This window comes from Schistocerca piceifrons, chromosome 10 (assembly GCF_021461385.2).
Source record: "Schistocerca piceifrons isolate TAMUIC-IGC-003096 chromosome 10, iqSchPice1.1, whole genome shotgun sequence".
Classification (NCBI taxonomy): Eukaryota; Metazoa; Arthropoda; class Insecta; order Orthoptera; family Acrididae; genus Schistocerca; species Schistocerca piceifrons.
In genome coordinates, this window is record NC_060147.1 from 47,250,702 (window position 1) to 47,270,737 (window position 20,036).

Below are 20,036 nucleotides of genomic sequence, written 5' to 3' on the forward strand. Positions count from 1 at the left end.
CTGCAGCATCTCCGTACACCTTTCTCAACCTCTTGTGGATGTTTCCCACTGTCTCGTTTTCACAGCACAGGAATTATATGAGAGCACATTACTTCTCACGAACGTCAAGTGTAGCAGCCATCTTGATGACGTGCTATGACGGCGCCACTCAATTACAATGCGCTTAAAATGAGTCGCAACTTTTCAGTTCAGTACGGAACGAGTGGACGGAAGCATAGTTGCCAGCGTGCAACGGGTCCTTCAGCAGGTGACCACATATACCAGGTGTAGAAGTATGAAACCGGAATTCCCCTACAGACGGTACCAACCGTCAGTGTATGGCCCGGAGACCCCGTATGCAGCGCCATCTGCTCGCTGTAACGGCTGAGACGAATGTCAACGCACAGTAACCCAAGTTCCATACATCGGTATCTGCTTCAGACCCGTAAACATGTCGAGTTCTGTGCCTACGAACTACAATTTGCAGACAGCATTGGTTTTCTGTTATCTGAAGAAAAATGCTGCAGAATCGCATCGAATACGTGTCGAAGCTGTCGGCGAACATGCTCTTGGCAAAACACAGTGTTTCGAGTGGTTCAAAAATTTCGGAAGTGGTGATTTTGAAGTGAGAAACGACGTGCCCGGGACACCGCCGAAAAAGTTGTAAGACGACGAATTGGAGGCCTTATTGGATGAAGATGATACTCAGACTCAACAGGAACTTGCAGAACAGTTGAATATGACGCAGAAAGCCGTTTCTCTTCGGTTGAAAGCTACGGGAAAAATGCAGAAAGTGGGAAGATGGGTTCTGCACTAATGAAAGACAGCAAACAAATCGAAAGACCATTTGTGGAATGCTGCTCGCCAGATACAGAAGGAAGTCGTTTCTGCACCGAACAGTGAAAGGTAATAGAAAACGGATATATTTTGAAAATCGTGAGTGAATCCACGCAAACCATCGACGTCCACCGCAAGACCAAATCGCTTTGGAAAGAAGACAATGCTCTGTGTTTAATGGCAACACAAGGGTGTCATCTATTACAAGCTGCTAAAACCTAGTGAAACCGTTGACACTGATCCCTACCAACAGCAAATGATCGATTTAAATTGAGCGTTACGTGCAAAACGACCGCAATTTGGACAAAGGTTACAGAAAGTCATATTGCTCCATGATAACGCCCCATCACTCACAGCTATAGGGGTCGGTGAAACGATCGAGGCGTTCAGTTGGGAAATACTGGGGCATGCGGCTTATCCTCCAGACTCTAGCAGAACAATGCTTCATTTCGAATGAAAATGTAGGAAAATGGCTTTGTCTGGTTCGCCTCAAAAGAACTACTGTTTTTTGCCGGAGAGTTGGGAGGAATGTTATAATTAGCAATGGAGCTTACTTTGAATTACCCGTAAAGCAAGTAGGGCCTCCCATACCAGATACGTTGTCTGAGAAAGTGACGAAATCAAACAAGCGTGACTACAAGCAAACATTTAACAAAGAAGCGTATAATAAGAGTAACCTGTTGTGTGGCTGCAACGTAAGAATGCCTGGTTTTCAGCCCGGAAGTTAATTCGTTAACTAATACATGAACTAGCGGTCCTGTACATTTGTCTGGAAAAATAAACAAAACTCCCACTTACTGAAAAATTTTAAAGGGAGAGTAGCGAAAGCTTAAACATTTCTTCGTTCTTGCCATAAACTGTACTCAGTTATGTACAAAACAACAAAGTTTAACAAAAACAGTTGCTCCTCTTTTCAGACTGCTACTGTTATTTAATGCGGAGAGGCCATCTGAGGACCACGTTCCAATTTCAGTTCTTCGTTTCTTGATCTTTCCCTATCTTCCCGTATGCTTTCATCTGTTCACTATGTTTTTCTTTCTGTCTTTAGACCATTCTGAAGCAGACTTATTATTATTATTGAGAGCGGCTGGAGTTGTAGAAGTATGTTGATAACCATAACCGTTACAAGTCTCTATTTATTTCAATTTACAAATTTTGTGAACACCGAGAACGTATACCTACGAGCTGCTACTGAGTCTTCGCGATCCCTACGAGAACGACAGGGAAGGCATTGTAATATATTCGTAGATTGCTCATTTACAGCTGGTTCCCGGAACTTGGTAACTATACGTTTCCTGGGGTAGGCACCATCTGATCCAGAGCGGTAGGGAGGCGCCCGTACTGGAAGAATTGTGAAAGCTGCCTTTCCCTCACCCCCAGCATCCCTCATAAAACTGTTTTTCTGGAATTTCTTCTACCCACATTTATTAAATTTTACAATTTTGTAAACAGGTTTTATGGAAATTAAGGCGGCCGCGGTGGCCGTGCGGTTCTAGCGCTGCAGTCCGGAACCGCGGGGCTGCTACGGTCGCAGGTTCGAATCCTGCCTCGGGCATGGATGTGTGTGATGTCCTTAGGTTAGTTAGGTTTAAGTAGTTCTAAGTTCTAGGGGACTGATGTCCTAAGATGTTAAGTCCCATAGTGCTCAGAGCCATTTGAACCATTTTTTGGAAATTAAGCATTCTAGAAAAAAATTTACTTCCAACGAGCTATGTTGATGAAATGCATTGCACACAACCAATTAAAGGAATGACTGTCTTAAATAAATTTAAAATTCTATAAAGTCTCTAAAAATGTCTACATCTTATTGTTTGTTGCAACTACCGTATATTAAGTACTATGCACAATAAGGAAAAAAAATTATTTGACCTTCGTATGTTATTAAGATGCACGAATAATTAATTAGAAAGAAAATAAAGTTTACGAAACATCCCTTTCGAGATATTTTGTTTTTATTGTAACTAGTATCGCCCTACGGTGGAAATTCGGTCAACTGCAACAGTGGATCTGATCTGTGACAGCAAATGTTTATCTTCAAGTGTCTGAAAATTCAGCCGCAGAACTGATCCGTGGCAATTGCTGTATTGTAGCTACGTGCATTCTTGAAATAATTCTTCGAATTCTCTTTAACCGTTCGGTTATTTGACGGGAGTCTTCGATATACTGCGTTGATAAATAAATTGATGGCGGCAAATTAAATTTTACGCTTGTGACAACACAATGTCAATGCCGTTGTATCGCGTAAAGTCACCTCAGACGCAAAATGATTTGGATTACAAAATCTGCACTGTAAATGCACCAAACCACAATTAAAATTCTCAAAATTATTTGTAATTATGTTCACTGCACATTTAAATGTATCTTTTAGAACGACAATAAAATTATCTTTATCAACGTCTCTATTATTCCTATTATTTTCTCTACACAAAAATTTTGTCTCTATAGCTCTTCGTCTTTCAGTCGGACCCATTACTGTTCCTCTTCGAGGCATAGCCTAAAACAAATGCGGTTTCCTTATGATACCAAACGTTGTAGCTACTCGAAATGAAGATACAAAAAATTAGGAACACTAAATTTTGTGGTGATGGCGGCAAACGAACAAAGAGTTAGTTTCGTTTAATCTTAGACGAAAGTAAGTGAAAAAACAACGCTAATAAACATTTGTTGCCCCGCCGGCTTCGTTACTGCGTTTCGTTTTCCACTGTCGGCAACATCAACGACATAGCAAAAAATGGCTCTGAGCACTATGGGACTTAACTTCTGAGGTCATCAGTCCCCTAGAACTTAGAACTACTTAACCCTAACTAACCTAAGGACATCACACACATTCATGCCCGAGGCAGGATTCGAACCTGCGACCGTAGCAGTCGCGCACTTTCGGACTGAGCGCCTAGAACCGCTAGACCACCGCGGCCGGCAACAACGACATAGCAGTTGCGGCATTGTAGCTGTCCGGTATGCGTGTGTTACCGCAAATGAACTGCCTGAAACATTTAAACACGAAAGTCTTTAGAATGCAACTTAACAGAATGTTGTTACTTTGGTGTGTCGTTTCGACTATAGCACTCGATCGTTACGCGTGGTAAAAGTTTGTACCAGTTTCAGAGCCGGCCGGTGTGGCCGTGCGGTTCTAGGCATTTCAGTCCGGAACCGCGTGACTGCTACGGTCGCAGGTTCGAATCATGGCCTCGGGAATGGATGTGTGTGATGTCCTTAGGATAGTTAGCTTTAAGTAGTTAGTTCCAGGGGACTGACGACCTCAGATGTTGTCCCATAGTGCTCAGAGCCATTTGCACCAGTATCAGAGACAAAGGAAAACTTTTCTCATATGTCTGTGTCTACTTCCTTTTACCTCTCCTAATCACTATAGATACAAACGATTTTTTCCTTTTGTGAATGTCTACGACAAAGTTCCTTTCGAATTACGTAAGTTTCATTGGCCTACCTGAATAATTAATTTGAAAATCGGTACTACAAATTTCGATGCTCACGTGTTAATATCATGATCGTTAATTAAAATAGATGATTTATCAATATGAATGTCCACTTTGCTACTACTTTCTGTAATCAATAATTGTAACTCTTTAGCTGTGCGTCTTTCACTCTCACCTGTAAGCATTCTCCTTCTATGCATACCCTAAAACAAATATAGTTATGGCATGATAAGGGAAGTCGGAAGCCGTAGTTATTGAAAATGAACAAATTAAAAATTAGGAACTTACGTCAAATTTATTGGTAATGGCAGAAAATGATCCCACACTTACTCTGACGTAAAAGTAAGCGAAATAACGACGCCAATATAGTGCGTTATTTAGAGTCTTCGTTACTACGATCTGTTGATTTTCACTGATGACATCATCGGCCTAGCAATTGTCACGTCGTAGGTGCCCTTCAAATGAACCATGTAAACATGAAAGCCCCTAGAATGCGATGTCACGAAATGCTGCCACTTTCGTGTGTCATTTCGCACCATTTCACACTGGCAAACGCATTTTCTAGGCCAGCAAATCCTATGAACGTATCTTGATTTTCCTGAAGTATGGCTTCGATTGTCAAGCGGAACATTAGCACCGCCTCTGTGGTGTCTTTACCTCTACCTAAAGCCAGACTGATCGTTGTATACCAGGATCTTAGTTTTCTTTTCGGTTCTTCTGTAAATCATTCTTGTCAGAGGTTTAAATTCGATTTTACGACACGTCTCGCTCTCATAAACACAGATGACAATAGTTGCTGGTGGTAACGGCGTTGCCGCAGTGGATACACCGGTTCCCGTGAGATCACTGAAGTTAAGCGCTGTCGGGCGTGGTCGGCACTCGGATGGGTGACCATCCAGACCGCCATGCGCTGTTGCCATTTTTCGGGGTGCACTCAGCCTCGTGATACGAATTGAGGAGCTACTCGACCGAATGGTAGCGGCTTCGGTCAAGGATACCATCATAACGACCGGGAGAGCGGTGTGCTGACCACACGCCCCTCCTATCCGCATGCTCTTCTGAGGATGACACGGCGGTCGAATGGTCCCGGTAGGCCACTCCTGGCCTGAAGACGGAGTGCTTTTTTTTAATTACTAGTACAACGTATAGAGCGTACATGGCTGATTCTCTCTTAGCTATGAACGGCGCGCATGAGGGTTTCGGATTAGCACGGCACCACAACGTTAGAATGCCCCCCTCCTGCCCCCCCCCCCCCACTCCACGCCGTGTGTAGCCGCTTAGCGGAGAATCGATAATCGAGAGAAGCCCGACTCGCTAAGGGACTTCCGGGGAATCACGCACTCCTACCTCCCTACTAGTCTCTATTGACAAAGCAGCTGGGCAATGGCACCTCTTACTTTCTGGCGACAACTCTAATGTGACGCCATTGTGAATATGAAGGCATCATCCCAAAAGCACAAAGCCAAAGTAGTAATCCCGTATTACTAAATTTCCAAAAAGGCTTTTGACACTGTACTGCACAAGTGGCTTGTACTGAAATTGCGTGCTCATGGGATATCGACCCAGTTACCTGACTGGATTCGTAATTTCCTGTCAGAGAGGTCACACTTCGTAGTAATTGATAGCAAGTCATCGAGTAACAAGTTTTTTTGTGTGTGGTCATCCTCCGCAGCAAGCATATAAATACTTGTTTTGTAAATAAAACTGCCTTTCCTGCTGCCATTTAATTTGTTTATCGCAGACGCGTTTCGTCTTTTTCTTCTTCTAAAGCATCATCAGTTGGATCTGTAACAATACAGGTTTCTTAGTTTCAGATTATTAAACAGTTCACGTCGCGATTTTTTATATAAAAAAGTAATTACTTACGATTTGCTGATACGCGTTTCCTCACATCTGGTCTGCAGGCCGCACTACCACTTTATTACGCACATATAAGCACAGAAATGATTTTGGGCGTTCCCCAAGGCAATGTTATAGGCCCCCTCCTACTTTTATCTGTATAAAGGCTTTAAGTGACAATCTGAGTAGCCGTCTTAGATTGTTCGCAGGTCATGCTGTCGTTTATCGCCTAGTAAAATCATCCGCAGACCAAATTGCAAAACGATTAAGAAAAGATACCGAAATGATTGGCAACTGCCCGTAAATAATTGCAAGCGTGAGGTAATGGTGTGAGTGCTAAAAGGAATCCGTTAAACTACGGATACACGATAAATCAGTCTAATCTAAAGGCCATAAATTCAACTAAATCCCTAGGAATTATAATTACGAACAATTTAAATTGGAAGGAACCCGTACAAAACGATGTGGGGAAGGCTAACGAAAGACTGCGTTTTATTGGCACGACACTTAGAAAATGTAACAGATCTACTAAGGAGATATCACATAGTCCACCCACTACACAGATAAGTTGTGCCTTGTCGTGAACATCGACGGTGATAAAAGTGAGACATATACGTAACAAATGCTAACTATCTCAAGAAAATGTCTTGTCCAAGTTGGAAATGGCAATTGTAGCAGTCCAGAAATTGCTTCATTACTCGCTCCGAAACAGATAAATGAATTGACAGCACGACACAGCAGTAACTAAATAAGGGTAACTACAGTGCTGTCAAAAGTATTATTATTATTATTATTATTCCTTGCAACATTTATGATACCAATAGAGAAAAAGAGAAACACTAAAAAATGTGAAGAGCATAGGACCATCAGTCTAATTAGTTTCCTTTAATTTACGTCTATGGTCACAATCTTTTCTGTTCAACAGATTACCGGTTTCGGTCTTTAATGACCATCATCAGATCTGTCTCATAAAATCAAAGTCCTAATGCACTGCAGCCATAGTGGCATCGTCAAATGTTAAATGCAGAATCAGCACCAGCATCGTCAAATACATACAAATAACATCACATGCACGAGTCATGTTGTCAGTAGTACTAGGGTTTAAAACAAGCTGCCGTACAGTAGCCACAAGATGTTTGTGTTGTAAGTTCACCAGATGTCGCTAATGTCGGCATACACTAGTTTTCAATAATTAATTGAAACAGCGAAACTAAAGGGGGATACAATATTTGAAGTCTGTAATAAGCTTATAACGTATAAAAGGCATTACAGTAATAAAAAACAATAAAAAGGAGAACACGGCAAAAGTAAGAGGGCGCTGATTATGTGCAGCACTATGTTTTCTTTCATTTGTGGCACCTTTAGCGATTGTTTTATGGTTGTTTAATATTACCTGGTGCACTATTAACGGTGTTTAATATTTATGTCATTATCTAGAATATTGGCACTAGAGCACATGTCAACCACTGTTTCTTAACTCTTCATCTTTTTAACAATATTACTTTTGTCGTGTTCTTCTTTTTATTGCTTTTTATTACTGTAATGCCTTTTATAAGCTTATTACAGACTTCAACTATTGTATCCCCCTTTATTTTCGCTTTTTCAATTAGTTATTGAAAACTAGTGTATGCCGACATTAGCGACATCTGGTGAACTTACAACACAAACATCTTGTGGCTACTGTTCGGCAGCTTGTTTTAAACCCTAGTACTACTGACAACATAGCTCGTGCATGTGATGTTACTTATATGTATTTGACGATGCTGGTGCTGATTCCGCATTTAACATTTGACGATGCCAATACGGCTGCAGTGCATTGAGACTTTGATTGTATGAGACAGATCTGATGATGGTCATTAAAGACCGAATCCGGTAATCCGTTAAACAGAAAAGATTGTTACCATAGACGTAAATTAAAGGAAACTTATTACATATACGGGTCACTGTGTCGCAGCTTGTGAAATCAGTCTAATTTCTCGTGCACCTAAAGTGTTGCTGAGAGTGTTGAATAGAAAGCTACAAGGCAAGCTGGATAGAGGGATTCCAGACGAGCAGTTCGGATTTAGAAGAGGAAAAGGAACAAGAGATCTATTGGTCTGTTAAGAACTATAGGGAAAAGATATATGGAAAAAGGTTTGCTGTTTTTATAGATTTAGAAAAGGCTTTTGACAGAGTTCAGTGGAACAAGCTTATGAATATTTTGAAGATGAAAGGAGCAGACTGTAAAGAGAGACGACTGATACAGAGTCTATATTTACACAAGAAAGGATGGATAAGGTTTGGAAATGAAACAGCCGGCCGGTGTGGCCGAGCGGTTGTAAGCGCTTCAGTCCGGGACCGCGGTGCTGGTACGGCCGCAGGTTCGAATCCTGCCTCGGGCATGGTTGTGTGTGATGTCCTTAGGTTAGTTAGGTTTAAGTAGTTCTAAGTTCTAGGGGACTGATGACCTCAGATGTTAAGTCTCATAGTGCTCAGAGCCATTTGAACCATTCAGAAGGAAGCAGCAATGGACGAGGTTTTGGACAAGGTTGTTGCCTTCCCCACTGTTGTTTAAGGCACACCTTGAAGAGATTATTGCAAAAGGCTTAGATGGGAAAGAGAATAGAATGTATAAGATTTGCTGATGACATGGTATTAGCGGCAGAAAGTGAGCGGACAGTGAATAACATGCTGAAAGATCTGAATGAAGCTTGTGTGGAATATGGGATGCAAATAAGCACAGCAAAAACAAAGGGTATGGTCATCAGTACAAGACGCAGACTGTCTAATATTAAAATAGGCCAAGCTACCATTAGCCAAGTAACTGCTTTTAAATATCTTGGAAGCACAATAACTGAAGAGTTGAAGATGTGAAAACTCGAACTGCCATAGCGAAGGAGGCATTCAGCAGAAAGAGGAGTGTTGCGTGGCAAATTAGATAAGGATCTAAGGAAAAGGCCTGGAAATGTTTTGTCTGGAGCGAGGCATTATATAGGGCAGAAACATGGACGCTGAGAAGAGAGGATGAAAAAAGGTTAGAAGCATTTGAGATATGGATGTGGAGGAGAATGGAGGGGATAAGCTGGATGGAAAGAATGAGTAATGAAAGAGTGTTGGAAAGGGTTGGTGAGAGAAGATGTCTGCTGAAGGTTGTAAGGGAAAGGAAAAGAACTGGTTGGGACATTCACTGAGAAGGGAGTGCTTGCTAGCAGATGCTTTGGCAGATCTGGCTTGTGGGAGAAGACTGAGAGGAAGAAGGAGATAAAAGATGATAGACGACATAAAGGGAAGAGAAAATTATGCAGACCTGAAGAGGATGGCAGAAGACTGGACAGCCTGGAGAACTACCATGTGAAAACCTGCCTTTTGGCAGAACACTAGTGAAGATGATTATTATTCACGTATTGGCCCAATTGGACCATGCGACGTGCAATCAATCAATAACGCTCTTAATGGTTGGCCTTTCTTTGTGCCTAAATTAGTTTCACCCTTTCAGAATGAAGTCTCTTTCTTTCATGAGACCACAGTGTTCCAGTCCGTTCCCTAATTTGCCTCTGACCAACTTTCCAATGAAATATCTTTTGTCTGAATGTGTTTCTATCTGTAATGTCTGCCTGAGTTACACCAGCTGCTTTAAGATCCTCCTTAATCGCAGCGATCTATTTAATTGGCTCAGTTTAGGCATTACTTCTGTTTTCGTAGAATTCTACTATTTGTTTTGTCAACGTAGTGGGTGCCATTCTTGTAATGTACCCATAAAATTTAAATTCTCATTTTCTCGTGTCACCACGTATGTCCGTATGTTTTTCTATTACCATATTACTTCTCGGCCTATAAGTTTCTCTATCAGTAATTTTGGGGCCTAATATTTTCCTAATAATCTTTCTTTCTTTTGAATCTCTTCAATATCCCTCCTTATATTAAAAATTAAGGTTTCTGCTCCATAAAGACATTCAGGTTTGATTACAGTGCTGTAACTTTACGGAGTTTAGAAAGTGATTTTTTATTATAAATATTTTGTGTTAATCTGAATGCAGTTGTCATTTTTGCCAGCGAACTTCGTTTGCAGCTTTTTTTCAGGCCTTTTTCTTCTATGATTTCCACCAAGTATTTAGACTGAGAGACCCTTTTTATTTTTCCATACTTCGTGTAGAAAACTTGGGTGCTTGTTTGTTGCATGTCATATATTCCGTTTTCTCGAATGATATTTGTAGTCCTACTTTTTCCGCATCTTCTTTAAGAATTTCAATTTGTTTTTGACCAAATAATATCTCTAGCTGAAATTGCCACACTATCTGCAAAGGCGAGGCAGTCTACTCTAATATTACTTCTACGTAACTTGATTCATTGCTTTATATTTTGACTCTACTTTTTCTCTCGCCATTCTGTAATCACCTTTTCCAAAACACAGTTAAACAGTAATGGAGACAGTTCACCTCCCTGTGCAATACCAGTCTTTATGCCAAATGGTTCAGAAATTTTTCCCATGAATTAAACTTTAGGGCTAGTGCCGCTTAACGTTTCCTTAATCAGTGTTAGAGTTTTATTACCTAGTCCTTGTTCCATTAAAATTTGGAGAAGAGATTCACGATCAGCTGAGTCGTAGGTCTTTTAAAATCCACGAACGTACATACGATATTGCTGCTATAAAACCTTTGGTGCCTAAGGATTAGTTTTAAATGAAGAATTTGTTTCGGACAGTTTTTGCTTGGTCTAAAGCCTGCTTGGTATTCACCAATTTTAGGTTCTAACTTTTCTTGGCCTCGATAAGTAAATACTGCGAGAGAATTTTGTATGTGACCGGGGAAAGAGGGATTCGTTGGTAACTATTAACATCAGTTCTATCCTCTTTTTTAAGCAATGGCTGAATTAGGGCAGTTTTCCAGCCCTCAGAATTTTGTCAGTTTGCCAGATATGTCGTATTAGTTGATTGATCCCTTTTACATTATTAGGGCCAGTGGTTTTTAGTAGTTCTGAATATTATCCGGATACTTTATTGTTTTGAAGTCTCTTAATTTGTTTAGTTATTTCGATTTTCTTAGGTTCTTTTGAGTTAGGCTTTGCGTTATTAGTTTGCTGTGATTGGAATTTATTCACTGGTTCTGGACAGTTCAATAATTTTTCAAAATAATTAGCAAGTACTATTATTGTTGCTATTACTCACCCTCCAGGTTAGCCGAGAGTGCTAATGCGCTGCTTCCTGGACTCGGGTAGGCGCGCCGCACCCGTATAGAATCCGGCTGGCGGATTAACGGCGAGAGCTGGTGTGCCGGCCAGCCCGGGTGTGGTTTTTAGGGGGTTTTCCACATCCTACTAGGTGAATACTGGGCTGGTCCCCACGTCCCGCCTCAGTTACATGCCTCGCAGACATTTGTAACACGTTCGGACTATTTCATGGCTTACACTAGGCGCAGGCAGCTGGGGTACAAACCCCGGGGAGCATGGGGTGGTGGCAGGAATGGCATCCGGCCACCCCTTAAAATTAACCATGCCAAACCCGACTTAACTATGCCGATCCTGCACAGAATGCAGGACAAAGGCGTTAGCAAAATATGATTAGTATTGCTATTACTGTTAATGGCTGTGCTGGCTGGTGTGGCCGAGCGGTTCTTGGCGCTAAAGTCTGGAACCGCTACGGTCGCAGGTTAGAATCCTGCCTCGGGCATGGATGTGTGTGATGTCTTTAGGTTAGTTAGGTTTAAGTAGTTGTAAGTTCTAGGGGACTGATGACCTCAGCAGTTAAGTTCCATAGTGCTCAGAGCCATTTGAACCATTTGTTAGTGGCTGTGGTCAGAGACAAAGCATTAACAGCCTGAAGTCTTTTTCCGCCAGTTCAGAAGTAAGGAGTGCAGCAATCAAGTAATTTACGAACAGTGAGTATAGCGCACAAATTTTAACTTGGTTGATTTTAAATGGGGTTGCAGTTTGCACATCAAGCAAGTGCCGCAATGGACAGGAGTAATGCAGGGGAAGCGTGTTCTGTAACAAGTGTCTACCCTCACGGTGGACAGTTAGCTTTCTTATCTTAGAAGGAGTTATGGGTAGCACTTTCGATGCACAACAGATTCCTTCATCATTCTTTCATTCTTTGTAACCCCGCCCCCTTTGCATTTTGCTCCGCCCCCCCCCCCCCCTCCATACACACATACACACACACACACAGACTAAATATCGTTCATCTTTCATCGTCTTAAAAATGAAAGTCTTTCATTCCACACTTTAGTTATGTGCTAGATGTTGGTGATTATGTGCAGGAGGAGCGGGGGGGGGGGGGGAGGGGGGGCAGTCGACATGGGGGTTAAGACGGTGGGGGAGGGGGGGATACTAGCTAATGTCTGATTGCACTCAGGGCCAATGGTCAAAGAAAAAGTTCGGAACCACTGCCCTCGGCCAACGAGGACCAACGAGCGACAATCAACCGCATCATCGTTGGCCGTGATATTCTGTACTTCAAAAAGCTAGCAGCTTGCCTACCCTCTTACTGCAAGAATAGGAAGCAAAACGATGCACATTCACGCTTGGCGATAACCATTTCGCTAACAATCGTAACTGCATCTAAGTGGCACAATATAAGATTTCCGATTGGTTCGTCATTCCGTTTCGACACATATCGGATTTGCCCGGAACACTTCATGTCGACTTCCCTGTTTTTTTGAATTTCTGCCAGCGCCAGCGACTTAGCAGCTGTAGTGTCCAAACTGCGTGGTGAAGTTAAACGTTGCAGCTTCTGTTGGTAGCGCCGAGCGCCGATTACGTCAGCGTTTCTCCTCACACGTCTCTGCCTGCTGCAAAGACGAATCTTGTTACTTAAGATATATGTTCATTATTTTCAGCAACTGTTGCTGAAGAATGCCGACGCCGAAGAAACAGCACACTAGTTACGCTAAAATTCTTTTTTAACGTAACTGGCGTGCTATCTCTTCACATGGGAAATCTTCTTATTCTACTTACCCCTCTCCCCCACCCCCACCTCGTGCTATCGCAGTTTTTTGTGCCAACTACACCTGCTTCACACAGTCAAAGAGAAAGATTGGACGTGAGGAAAGCTCAAAAAGTACTAAGACTCCATCCCAGAGTGAAAGTGAAATTATGTTCTACTACAATTGCATAACAACAATTTCAAATATTTAGCGAGGCTGATGTTCGTCCACTGTGGTCTTCATCTTCAACAATCGTTCTGCCTTCACTAAACATTTTATGCGAACGAAAAACTTGAGCTCTTGACATAACCTCCTTTCCAAAAGCCTTCTGAAGCTTACCGTAAGTTGTCGTCGCGTTTTCATCCAATTTTACGCAATAAGAAATGGCACATCGTTGCGCAATGTTATGCGGTTCCATTTCCGTGACGAGAGACACAAACACTATGTAGCTTATTACAGTACAATTCACGACTGAGCAGTTGCGTCGATGTGCCGCTTGGACTAGTGGCTCTGAGCACTATGGGACCCAACTACTGAGGTCATTAGTCCCCTAGAACTTAGAACTACTTAAACCTAACTAACCTAAGGACCTCACACACATCCATGCCCGAGGCAGGATTCGAATCTGCGACCGTAGCAGCAGCGCGGTTCCGGACTGAAGCGCCTAGAACCGCTCGGCCACCGCGGCTGGCAACACAGGTTCATGCGTTGTCATGTTTACAAGTGGTACAAGCTCTCCCAAGATGACCGACAAGGTGCCAATGACGAACTTCGTTCTGGACGCCCCAGCATATCAACAAGAGGTGATAACGTTGAAGCTGTGAAGAAAATTGTTTTGGAAAACCGTCGACTTACCGTAAGAGAAGTTTCTGGGGATGTTGGGATATCGGTCGTCTCGTGTCACGCAATTTTTTCGGATGTTTTGGGCACGAGACGTGTGTTAGCGAAGTTTGTTCCAAAACTTCTCAATATTGATCACAAGAACCGTCGCATTAGCATCGCTCAGGAGCTCTTGAATGACGTCGGTCATGATCCTGATTTGGTCAAATGCTCATAACTGGTGACAAAACATGGGTTTACGGTTACGATGTTGTAACCAAACCCGAATCGTCCCAATGGAAGCGCCCCAGAGAGCCAAGACCGAAAGAAGCACGCCAAGTTCGATCAAATGTCAAAGTTTTGCTCACTGGTTTTCTTTATCACCGTGGCGTAGTGCATCATGAATTATTGCCTCAAGGTCGTAGGTCAGTAAGGAGTATTACCTTGACGTTATGCGCCGTTTGCGAGAAGCAATACGCAAAAAACATCTGAAATGGTGGAAAACCAATTCATGGGTTTTGCATCGCGACAGTGCACCTGCTCATTCATCATTGCTTGTTAGAGATTTTCGGCCAAAATCGACACGACAGTGATGCGTCAGCCACCATATTCACCGAATTTGGCCCCCTGCGACATTTTCCGGCCCCAGAACTGAAGAGATCTACGAAAGGACGAAGATTTTCAACGACTGAGGAAACAAAAAATCCATCGCTGGAGGTACTCAAGGCTGTACCAAAAGGTACTTATGAGAAGTGCTTTGAGGATTGGAAGAAGCGTTGGCACGGGCGTTTTGCATTTGAGGGGTACTTTGAAGGGGACAACATGAATATTGAAGAATAAATAAATGTTTTTTGATAAAAATACAAAGTTATGTTGCTTTTTGAATACACCTCATATAGGTGAAAAAGTATTGGTGATGTATATTGACATTTTTACGAAGAAATTTGGCTGTGTCGATATTTTATCAACAGACCTACTTGTCGGCCAACGTTCGGCCGAATCCACTGGCTTTGCTAGCCTAGTGTGTATGAGCCTTAAGGAGATGCGGTAACACAAAAAAATGGTTCAAATGGCTCTCAGCAGTATGGGACTTAACAGCTATGGTCATCAGTCCCCTACAACTTAGAACTACTTAAACCTAACTAACCTAAGGACATCACACAACACCCAGTAATCACGAGGCAGAGAAAATCCCTAACCCGCGGTAACACAACAGGCCCAGTTGACCGATTGTCCAGCATGACAACACCACAGTCTTTTGGAGATACGTTGTCAAAAAGACTCTCTACAGATGCTGTGGGTGTCCGTCGGACCACCGATATCATTTAGTAGCGTCATTTGATTACCGTCATCACTGAATGGGAATACTCGGCAATCTGCAGTTGGCCAACGACAAAATTGCACTCGTCTACCTTCACTTCCCCCTCTAAGGTACTGAACACGCTGTAAACGGTAAGAATAGAGGAAGAGCATGCGTAATCACCGCCATATCTTGGATATGGTCTTCTTATTCATCCACACTTTGTTCATTTGCACGTTCAGACGAAATATGACTGCTGAGGGCTTCACTGGTCTTCTTTGAAACTGAAATAAATTCCGGGGAGCGTAGGGGACGATGCGGGAGATCCGCACCGCCGACTAGGCAAGGTCCTAGCGGAGGTGGATTGCCATGGCCTTCCTCCGACCGCAATGGGGATGAATGATGATGATGAAGACGACACAACACCACCCACTCATCTCGAGGCAGGGAAAATCCCTGATCCCGCCGGGAATCGAACCCGGGACCCCGTGCGTGGGAAGCGCACAGTTCCGCACTGTCGCCTGATTAACAAAGTAAGAACCTACGGAAAATCAGATCAGCTGTGTGGCTGGATTGAAGAGTTTTTAGCGAACAGAACGCAGCATGTTGTTCTCAATGGAGAGACGTCTACAGACGTTAACGTAACCTCTGGCGTGCCACAGGGGACTATTATGGGACCATTGCTTTTCACAATATATATAAATGACCTAGTAGATAGTGTCGGGCTTTTCGCGGATGTTGCTGTAGTATACAGAGAAGTTGTAGCATTAGAAAATTGCAACTAAATGAAGATCTGCAGTGGATAGGCACTTGGTGCAGGGCGTGGCAACTGACCCTTAACATAGACAAATGTAATGTATTGCGAATACATAGAAAGAAGGATCCTTTATTGTATGATTATATGATAGCGGAACAAACACTGGTAGCAGTTACTTCTGTAAAATATCTGGGAGTATGCGTATGGAACTATTTGAAGTGGAATGATCATATGAAATTAACTATTGGTAAGACGGGTGCCTGGTTGAGATTCATTAGGAGAGTCCTTAGAAATTGTAGTCCAGCAACAAAGGAGGTGGCTTACAAAACACTCGTTCGACCTATACTCGAGTATTGCCCATCAGTGTGGGGTCCGTACCAGGTCAGGTTGACAGAGGAGATAGAGAAGATCCAAAGAAGAGCGGCACGTTTCGTCACAGGGTTATTTGGTAAGCGTGATAGCGTTACGGAGATGTTCAGCAAACTCAAGTGGCAGACTCTGCAAGAGATGCGCTCTGCATCGCGGTATAGCTTGCTCGCCAGGAGTCGAGAGGGTGCGTTTCTGGATGAGGTATCGAATACATTGCTTCCCCCTGCTTATACCTCGCGAGGAGATCACGAACGTAAAATTAGAGAGATTCGAGCGCGCACGGAGGCTTTCCGGCAGTCGTTCTTCCCGCGAACCATACGCGACTGGGACAGGAAAGGGAGGTAATGACAGTGGCACGTAAAGTGCCCTCCGCCACACACCGTTGGGTGGCTTGCGGAGTATAAATATAGATGTGGATGTAGATGTATAAGCGAGAACGCTACCGAAACACGAGCTCGCAGTACCTGAGGAAATTTCGCCTGTCTTTTGAATCTTGCACGCCAGGTGGGGCAGTTTTGCCATGGCTTCTACACTCCCAGGTACGTTATTATTCTGAGGGAACCTCACCTACTCCAGATACCTTATATGAGGTGTGCGTTGCAGGAAGTACTGTAGATCTCATGGTACTTTGAAATGCCGAACTAATGTGGACGGCATCGAAACCGCTTCGTGCTCGGAGGCGCCATTTACACAACATAGTGCGTCGTTGGGAGTGACGAAATTTAATATGGGCTCTTAGTTAACTGGCGCGTTGGAAAGAGAAACACGCGTCTGTTTTTTTCTGCGCACTCTCCCGTGACGGGCTAATGGCCGCCCGGAGCTTACGCCGTGGCAACACGGCTGTCTCCTCAGCCGGCATCAGTGCCGAAACGGCGACCACACCAACGGCAGTATTAACACTTTTACTCCTCATTCGATGTTGGGAGAGACACGAACCTTCAAAGCTATAAATATTTAAGTAACGAAGGAAGTGGCAGCGTACACCTAGCATGCACGCCGTCAAAGAAAAATACGAGGGTCATTCAGTAATTAGAGAGACAAATTGGTCTAGGATAAAAACTGTTAGTAGGGCAAGTGTGGTACATTCATGGCCTTAAGTCGGCATCACTCGATGAGCCTTGATCAGCTGACGTATCAACATTCTATTGTTTATAACCTCAAAAATACATTTCAAGATGGCGAGTCCGCTTGAAACGTCCACATTACTGGAACAACGTTCTGTTATTCGTTTTTTATCTGCTGAAGGCGAGAAACCAGTGAATATATACTGTAGAGTGTCTAAAGTTTATAGTGAAGTTTGTATGAATCGTGCAAATTTTTACGGGTGGGTAGAGCAGTTCAAAAATTGTCGCGATTCAGTGACTGACGAACACCGTTCTGGCCGACCTGTTGCAGTTTCACTTGACAGTCGAATTGGTGACATTATTCGTGCTAGCCGCCGTGTGACTGTGGAAATAAAGTTGATAAGGTTCAAGTTAGTACTGGTACAGTTCCTAACATTGTCTGTAGCAACGGGGTCCCCGGTTCGATTCTAGGCGGGGTCAGGGATTTTCCCTGCCCCGAGATAACTGGGTGGTGTTGTGTCGTCTTCATCATCGTCATTCATCCACATTAAGGTCGGAGGAAGGCAATGGGAAACCACCTCCGCTAGGACCTTGCCTAGTCGGCGGTGAGGGTCTCCCGTTGGAATATTGCTGCACGGTGTGGAACCCTTTACCAGGTAGGATTGACGTAGGACATCGAAAAAGTGCAAAGAAGGGCAGCTCGTTTCGTGTTACCGCGCAATAGGGGTGAGAGTGTCACTGATATGATACGCGAGTTGGGGTGGCAGTCACTGAAACAAAGGCGGTTTTCTTTCCGGCGAGATCTACTTCAATCACCAATTTTGTTGACACCCACCTATGTAGGAAGGAATGATCATCATAATAAAATAAGAGAAATCAGAGCTCGAACGGAAAGATTTAGGTGTTCCTTTGTCCTACGCGCCATTCGAGAGTGGAATGGTAGAGAAGTAGTATGAAAATGGTTAGATGAATCCTCTACCAGGCACTTAAGTGAGAATTGCAGAGTGACCATGCAGATGTAGACGTAGAAAACATGTGCGAGATGGGTCCCAAAGGAGTTGACACGGTTACACAAGGAAACAAGTTTGAGACTGTGCACAGAATTAAAGCAACTTTACGAATGGTAAGGTGAGCACTTCAACAAAATTTCAACTTGTCATGAAACCTGGGTTCACTATTATGAGCCAGAATCAAACAGACAAAGCATGGAGTGGAAGCGCACCAACTCACCTGTGAAGAAAAAATTCAAAATCCAAGCATCAGCAGGAAAAGCCATGTTGACGGTCAAAATCCAAGCATCAGCAGGAAAAGTGATGTTGACAGTGTTTTGTGATGTTGAAGGCCCAGTTTTTGTGATTATCCAGACGAGCAGCGTACAATGAACAGCGAATACTACTCGAATCTGCTTAAAACAAGGTGAAGCTAGCCATAGAGAGACAAGACGTGGATCTCAGAGAGGAGTGATTCTCCAGTAAGATAATGCACGTCCTCATATTGCTCAACTAACCTGTGAAACCGTCGACAGAATGGTCTGGGAAGTACTGCCTCATCCCCCTTCCAGCCCTCATTTAGCACGGAGTGATTTTCATTTGTTTGGTGCACTGAAGGAGGCGTTACCTGGGAAGAGGTTCCAGGAAAACTAGAAAGTGAAAATGTTTGTGGGAAACTGATTCAAATATCAAGATAAATAGTTCTTTGCAGCAGGAATAAAAAAGCTTCTAGCCCGTTGGAACAAGTGCATATATGTTCACGGGGATTATGTTGAAAAGTAGAAAAAGCATTGCTTTGTAAAAATAAACGCTTTTTTCTCCAAACCAATTCGTCTCTTTAATTGCTGAATGGCCCTCGCAAATAATCCGAAAATACAGGGTGTGTCAAAAAGAATCATCCGATTTCGCAGATCTACATTTCTGAAACTAATAAACATATAGAATGAATTTCGTTTTCTCATGTACGGGAAACTATTTTCTTCACACCTTTTCGTAGGTGTTCAATATGCCGCGTATGCCAGTGCGGTATTCAAACTGTTCCCACACTCCAACGAGCACACCTTGAGTTACAGCTTCCACAGCTGCTGTTATGCGATGTCTCAGTTCATTCTTTGTTGGTGGTAACGGAAGCACATAAACATTTTATAAACCCTCAGAAGAAATAATCACATACAGTCAGGTCAGGTGACCTTGGAGCCCAGTAATGTAAGGCTGAATCATTTGGTCCAGTGCGACCGATCCATCGTTCAGGAATGCTCTGATTTAAAAATTCCCACACTTCCAGGTGCCAGTTGGCGGTGCCCCATCCTGTTGGTAAATGAAGTCATTCGAATCAGTCTCCAACTGTGGGAAAACAAAGTTCTCTAGCATATCGATCTACACTCCTGGAAATGGAAAAAAGAACACATTGACACCGGTGTGTCAGACCCACCATACTTGCTCCGGACACTGCAAGAGGGCTGTACAAGCAATGATCACACGCACGGCACAGCAGACACACCAGGAACCGCGGTGTTGGCCGTCGAATGGCGCTAGCTGCGCAGCATTTGTGCACCGCCGCCGTCAGTGTCAGCCGTTTGCCGTGGCATACGGAGCTCCATCGCAGTCTTTAACACTGGTAGCATGCCGCGACAGCGTGGACGTGAACCGTATGTGCAGTTGACGGACTTTGAGCGAGGGCGTATAGTGGGCATGCGGGAGGCCGGGTGGACGTACCGCCGAATTGCTCAACACGTGGGGCGTGAGGTCT